Source organism: Miniopterus schreibersii, assembly GCF_964146895.1.
Source record: "Miniopterus schreibersii genome assembly, chromosome: 9".
Lineage (NCBI taxonomy): Eukaryota > Metazoa > Chordata > Mammalia > Chiroptera > Miniopteridae > Miniopterus > Miniopterus schreibersii.
In genome coordinates, this window is record NC_138118.1 from 2131476 (window position 1) to 2139270 (window position 7795).

Sequence of the window (7795 nt, forward strand, 5' to 3'; positions counted from 1 at the left end):
CTAACCCCGGGCGCTCGGCCGGCTGCTGCCAGCGCCACCTTGCCCCTTGGCTTGTGTCCACTTTCACCTATGGCTCTGCCATGTTCTTACCATCGATCCCTGACTTGGCGATCATCTTATCTTTTCCATGAGGTCGCCTGCCTTGCTTGCTACCTTGGACCTGGTGCTGCCTTCCCCCCCCCCAAATGGTATGTGGGAGCCCGGGTCACTGCGGAAGTGGAAAACAAGTTCTGTGCTACCTGGTGAAATACCTGCTTACTTTATGCTTTGCATAAAGGGAAATGTGCTCCGGGGAACAAAATAATATGTAAATGCTGAAAACGCGATTGCCTTTTATAAAGGAGAGTATCTAACTCAACCTCATTTGGGAAACGTTCCCTTTATCTCCATTGTTCCGGTTAACTATTCAGCTTGTGAATGAGCCAGATCTTTTTCTTTATCTTGTTTGGCCATCTGATTCGCTTCTGTTATTTAGAGAGTGCTTAATAGCACCTTCACCCGACTGGTCGCACAGTGGGTTCGAGTGTCCTCCCAATATGCTGCACTATGCACTTAAAGATTTGTTAAGAAAGTAGATCTTATGTTATCACAATATAATACTTTTAAAGAACTTTTCTTCCTTCGGTTCATGTGGAAGTCTCTGCTCTCATTCTGTTGAAATTTGAAAGGAAGGTTCTACCCTCAGAGAGGTTACAGTCTTACCTTTAATTTAAGGAATTAAAAAAACAAAACAAAAACGCAAGGCACAGTTTAACCAGCAGTGGAACTGACAATTTCCTCTTGTTGCATTTCTTGTTCCAGAATTCTAATCCATAATGTTGCCTCGCTTCCCAATGCCAAATGACACCCTTTTGATGTATATTTTGGGTTGATGCCTAAGGACATTTAGAAACAGTTTAGCACGGAGAATAAGCTATTCAGCTATTCCCAGAATTCCTGTGCTCATCAATTATTTATCCCTTACAAATGCTAAGATCAACACAGAAGTTAGATATTTCAGCTTGACAGGAGGTTTGGGGAGACTAGCAGGAATAAAATAATTTTGAGTCTAAAATGGGGGGAAATGAGCTTCCTAATTCAGTTATACTTTATCTAAACAAGGCAAAGAATATTCCTTTGCCCCAGTAGTTAAAAATAAATTTATAAATTATGAATTTATAACTTATATGGAATATTTTAGTCTTTTAACATGAGAGTTATTGGGACTTCTAAAAATACAACTAGTAAACATACTGTGATATTTGTCACACTTTACCCATTTTAGTTTTAATATAAAAGGTGATAAAATACACTAAATTACCAGTTTAAATGGCATTTTTTATCCATGAATTTCTCATCCTTGTACACATACATTTTTTAAATAGGCTTTATTTTTTTAAAGTAATTTCACACTTACAGAAAAACTGAGATAGTACAGAGCTGCCATATATGCGGCACGTTCCACCAGTTACATCTTACATTGGTATGGTGTATTTGTTACATTTAATAAGCCAATAATAATACATTATCTTTAACTAAAATCTATACTTGCATTTCAATTGCAATTACATAAACATTCGAAACAAAACTACTTATTTTGCTAGAAACCTACAAACTCAAATACATGTAGAAAGCACATCAGAGTAATTGCCTATGCAGCTATGAGACAGGAAGTAAGAAATGCAACTAAAAGGAAATAAGTGAATAAATGAAATAAGAGCTTTTCAGGAGCAGGTAGCTGGTTACAAACTGAGTAGTACAGTGAGCTCACCAAGGTGTATAAAAAGGGAGAGGCTGAAGCGAGACTGACTTTAGAGAAGGGGAGTGTCGTACTCATATAGCTGTTAAGTCCCAGAGGAAAAGGGAATGAAAGTTAGGTTATGAATTATTAGCATTAGTGGGCATGTCAATTCCCCCCATCTTATTTTTTCCCTCATGCAGCATTATCTTTAATTAAGTACAAAGACTCTTCTTATCATGTCGCGTTTGGCTCATTTCACCAACTGTTTGGCTGCCAGTCTCTTGTCTCTCTCTTCAGCAATGGTGAGGCGGATGCCCTTTCCACGGGGAAGGGAAATCCATGGTTTGTTGCCTTTGCCGATAACGAAAATGTTGGAGAGACGGGTAGCGAAGCTGTGGCCATTGGCATCTTTCACGTGAACTACGTCAAAAGAACCAGGGTGCTTCTCTCTGTTGGTGATCACGCCAATTCTCCCCAGGTTGGCGCCTCCGGTCACCATACACAGGTTACCGGTGTCAAACTTGATGAAATCAGTAATTTTGCCAGATTCCAAATCAATCTGAATGGTGTCGTTCACCTTGATGAGGGGATCAGGGTAGCGGATGGTGCGCGCATCGTGGGTCACCAGGTGAGGGATGCCCTTTGTGCCCACGAAGATCTTCCTCACTTTGCACAGCTTGTACTTGGCCTCCTCAGGTGTGATACGATGCACAGCAAAGCGACCCTTGGTGTCGTAGACCAGACGGAAATTCTCTCCAGTCTTTTCAATGCTGATGACATCCATGAAACCAGCAGGGTAGGTGACATCCGTTCGGACCTTGCCGTCGATCTTAATGAACCGCTGCATGCAGATCTTCTTTACTTCGTCTCCGGTTAGCGCATACTTCAGTCTGTTTCTCAGGAAAATGATGAGAGGGAGACATTCCCTCAGCTTGTGGGGGCCGGTGGACGGGCGAGGAGCGAACACGCCCGTCAGCTTGTCCAGCATCCAATGCTTCGGAGCTGCTACGCGCTTTAGGTGCTTCTTGGGACCACGAGCCATGGCTGCGCTGGGCACGGAAAGAGGGCCTCTTCTTGCTTAAAAGTAAAAAAAACCACAAGGGTGTCAAATATACAGTGAGGGAAGGAGACTAGGCTTTGGGGGCTGACGACACAGCAGAACATACAGATGATGGATTATGAAATTGTACAACTAAAACTTATTAATGTTATTAATGCACGTTACCCCAATAAATTTAATTTTTTAAAAAGAGTAAAGAATCACAGAATCTCGAGCTGTATAAGGCCTTAGATATTTGCATCTTCTGGAAGCACCTTAATGCATTAGGAAGACCGAAGGCTTTGCGGTCAGGCAGACCTGGGTTCTTACTAGCTGGAGGACTGTGTGAGAGCTAAACCTCTCTGGGTCTCAAAGTACTCACCTATCAGAGGGGGGTAGAATAACTACCCTGCAGGGAAGGGTTAGAAATCATGTACATAGAACAATAAGCACACTGTCTGTAACGTAGTTGACTTTCAATAAGCGGAAGCCATTATTTACTCCAAATGCCCCACTTCACAGAGAAAGAAACGGAGGAAACTCTCTCATGGAAGTTAGGCACACCCAGGATCATATAGGCAGAGCAGAACTGATTATGGATTTTAAATCTCCATATTTAAAATCCACTTAAATGGATCTCATGAGTATATACCTAAGAGTGGAAGTGGAGGTATGACTTTAGGATTAATTCCTAAACGAAGGATGTGTCAAAAAGCTAATAAATGTATAGTTTTGTTAGAGATTGCCAAATCCCCCTCCAGAACGACTGAACACCTCTGCATTTCCATCAGCAATTTATGAGAATGCCTCATACATTCTTTTAAAAGAGAAGTGAGGGCCCTGGCTGGTGTTGTCCAGTGGTTAGAGCGTTGGCCCTTGCACTAAAGGGTCTCAAGTTTGATTCCAGGACGCAGTTGGGGGATGTGTGACACGAAACCAATTGATGTGTGTGTCTCTCTCTCACTGATATTTCTCTCTCTCCCCCACCCCCTTCCTCCCTTCCACTCTCTGTAAAAATCAATGGAAAGATGTCCTCAGGTGAGGATTAACTAAAATAATAAATAAAAGTGATGTCTCTGGAGCATTAAAACTAAAGTAATTTCAAAACCATGTTGTGCAAGACAGCCACACAAACAGGTGCACCCAAAGGACCAGACCAGCTCCACCACACGTAATCTTCACTAGGAGAAGGGCGAGGACCAAGACACTCCTTCAGCACAGAGCAGCTATGCAACCGTAAAGCCTTCTTTCTAAAACACTGATTTCTTTGTATGGGAGGAAAGATTTACGTTGAATAGAAGTGGGTGGGATGGAGGAGGAGGGTAAGGGAACACTGGCAGGTGGAGTGGGTTGCATTACCCGAGAGGAAACTTCAGCTTAGGGAACCCAAATCTTTTATAATGGGCAGTAGGCGTGACTTTGCTTTGTTCACTACACAAACAACTCTGACACCTTGAAGAATTAAAAAAAAAAAACACACTTCACACTTCTTTTCTAAGATAAGAAATCCAGGACCTCAATTCAAAAAGGATTTTAGCTCAAGCCATCACTGTTATCAATACCATCAGAACTGGATTAACATTTGTGGACTTGCCTGGGTCAGCAAATAATATAATTAGACACATTTTACGTATTTCTATTTTTTATAGACTCAGAATCTTGCTTGTGTGTGGGAGTGGGTGGGGGGAAGGAAGAGTGGGTGAGTGTTGACAGTGGGACTGTGCCAGCCTGTCCACCTCACCTTCCATCACAACCCACTGACCTATACATGGTAACCTGCTGTTGGTCATGTCCTTCCTGCTCTTTTGCCCTCTTTCCAAGGGCCTTTCCTTCCTAACCACATACAATATTTTGGTTGAAAGGAGTTGCAATAAAAATAGTTTTTTCTCCTCCATCTCATATTCTTAGGATATTTTAGTATGTAGAGAAGTTTTAGCATCCTTATGGTTAGCCACCCTGGATAACTACCTGACGGGCTCATCTCTTAACCTGGCCTTAACCACTGCCATCATGGTGAACAGGAGATATACACTGAGCATTTACAGTATCTTTGGCACTATGTTAAGTGATAATCTGATAGGGAGGTAGGAAGGGCATTCACATTTTGTGCTAGGTGCTGTGCTAGCTGTTTTAAATACATTATTTCATTTAGTCATTACAGCCCTTTGTTAACTAAGGTCCAGGGTGGTAGTAACATGTATCATGGTGGTAAGTGACAGAGCCAGTTGAAAATTCTAGCTGTATCTTACATCAAAATCCAAGGTGAGTTCAGGAAATTCACCTTGGAATGAAAAAAGACTATAACTCAGGAAGAAAAGCTCTGTGCAATGACTAAACAGTACTAATACAGTGGTACCTAGGTCTTTGAACGTCTCCATTAACAAACATTTCGATTCAGAGAACGCCGTAAACCCAGAAGTAAATGCTTTGGTTTCTGAACACGCCTCGGAAGTCTAACATGCCACACGGCTTCCGCTGAGTGCAAGATCCTGAGGCCCAGCTGTTGGCTGTTGATCCCTTGGTTTTCGAATGTTTCAGAACTCTAACAGTATTCCCTAAAGGATTACATTAGAAAACCGAGGCACCACTGTATAGGGCGTCCCCCCAAAATGTATACACAGTTTAACACCTGATAACTCACTTAACTTTCTTTACTTTTCAGGTTTAACTGATTTGAAATAATGGGTGAAGCTAGACTACTCTTTGAACAAAGAAAACTAATCCTAAAATGCCACTACTTTTTTTTTTTTAATGGGAATACATAAAAGATAAAGTTTCTGGTACAAAACCGGCAACAGTCAATGGATTGAAGGCGCACAGATACCGAACGAAACGATTCTTGATGTTCATGATTTCACTGCTTTGTGTTATCAGTGGTGCCTGGACTAGAACAGTCATCAGTTTGAAAACAGGCAGTGACCAAAAAATTATTCATTTCTGTAGATTCTTTTAAACTTTGAAAATAAACTGTATGTGAATAAATTCTGGCTTTATAATCATTCAAAGTGTGCATACTTTTTTTTAAGGACACCCTGTATATGCTGAGTATTGAGTGTGATTATAGACAATGAGTGCTGCAAGAAAATTTCCTTAATTAAAATAATTACTGACATACTCTATAGCAGTACAGTACTTAAGTTCTACGAAACCCACTGCTCCATGTATTAGAATGGACCAAGAATTGTTTTCTAAGCAAAGTTTTGAACACAGCCCATAGGTGGGTAACATTCGTGTAGGTTACTTGACTTTAACTTGAGTCTTGGATTTCTACTACCTTGCTTTCTACTTCTGAGGAAAAAAACAAACAAAAAAGCACATAAACCCTCAGACTAGAACCTCCTCAACCTTTCTGAGCTCCCTAACCCAAAAATTCCTTGCATCTGCACCCCTTCCCGACTCCTTGTCTCCGCTGGGGGTGGACCAGACGCCCTCCCCTATCTAAAGTTGATTTTTATACCTACATTCTCCTTCCTCTTCAGGTCCCCACTCCCTCAAGTACCCTTCTCAGATCCTGTCTTTAACCATTAAGTCTCTGCAGCTCTTGTCTGTAAGCCTTTAAACATGCCCCAGGCTTTGCCTCCTTAAAAGGCCCTTCCAGGGGTGGACAAAAGTAGGTTTCCAGCTGTTTGTGTGGGAAAACACATGCAGGTTACGATAACTACAATAGCTTTATTAATAAATAAATAACAAGACAAGAATAAACTGTGCTTCATGTACTCACAACTATAAACCTACTTTTGCCAACCCCTGTATTTCTCTAGAACCTACGTTACCTCTTTCCTTCAAATCACTTTTTTCTTTTTTTTGAGGAACGGTCGGTATTCATGGCCTTTTCTACCACCCGCTAGGACAGAGTGATGTGGGGCAAACCGGTGCCTCCACGTCCTCCTCCTAAAACGTGTGTATGTGTAATAACAGCACCTGCCTCACAGGGCTGCGGGGACTCAATTCAATGGGTTATTATATAAACAAGTATCCCCCCCCCCCCAAAAGGTATACACACCCAATAATTATTAATTCCAATGGGTTAAATCTGAAGAGGAGGAAAAGAAACATCAACTGCGCTACCTGAAAGAAGGGTGCATACGTTTTTTTGCGGGGGACACCCTGTATATAAAGCACTTAGGGCCGTGCCTGGCGGATACTGAGCGCTCTAGGTGCTAACGATCAGTACTGTCAGCATAATCACTATTTCTCCATCACACACCGGCGAGCGTAAGGCTAAGACAACAGGCACAGCCTTTGGAAAGGAAAAACATATGCCAGTAAGTTACTCGATAGGTTGTAAACTCCACTCAGGCACGTCTCTCGCTCTCTTTTTTTTAACGCTCACTCGAGGATATGTTTTCCATTGATTTTTAGAAAGAGGAGAGGGGAGGAGTGGGGGGGGAGGGGAGGAGTGTGGGGGGGAGGAGTGTGGGGGAGGGGAGGGGAAAGGGGGAGGGGAGAGAAGCAGGGACCAATGCATTGGCTGCCTCCCACGCGTGCCCCGACCAGGGCCGGGGACGGAGGCTGCACCCGCGGGGCCTGCCCTCGGCCGGGACGGAACACGGGACCTTCAGGCCGGGGCAGCGTCCCGCCCGCGCCGCACTCCCCGCCCGGCCGCGAGGCCTAGCCCGCGGCGAGCACCCCGCGCCCGCCCGCCGCCGCTTTAACACCTCCCTTAACCAGTTCACACTCGACCACCAGTAGTAACCGAACCCTCCTACCTCCGAAAGGAACTGGCTAAGGACGCGGGCTCCGTGTACTTTTAAACTCAGCGTCTTTTTTTGTTTTTTCCGAATTCACCACGAACCACCTACGCAGCCAGCGAGAGGCTTTTAACCCGAGTAGAGACCAAAAGCGCCCGCTTACTAGGTGCCTTGTCAATAGTAAGGTAAATGGAAGTACACGCTGTTAGTCTTACCTAGTTAAGGCGAAATGAAGGTTCTAGAGGAAAGTAGTCACACGCGTGTCTCGGCCTCCAACACGACGGCGTCTGACGCCCTCTGACCCCCCCCACGCACTTCTGCGCATGCCCGCCCCCTGCGCATGCC

The 7795-nt window shown here is 43.7% G+C and overlaps 1 pseudogene across 1 annotated transcript; it reads right to left on the minus strand.

Annotated features, from left to right (window-relative positions):
• Positions 1–1348: 1348 nt before the first annotated feature.
• LOC308561793 (small ribosomal subunit protein eS4 pseudogene) lies at positions 1349–7769 on the minus strand (annotated as a pseudogene). Its single transcript, XR_014000628.1, has 2 exons — positions 7666–7769; positions 1349–2797 (listed from the first exon to the last, which is right to left on the minus strand). The product of XR_014000628.1 is annotated as a small ribosomal subunit protein eS4 pseudogene (transcript).
• Between the last annotated feature and the right edge of the window lie 26 nt (positions 7770–7795).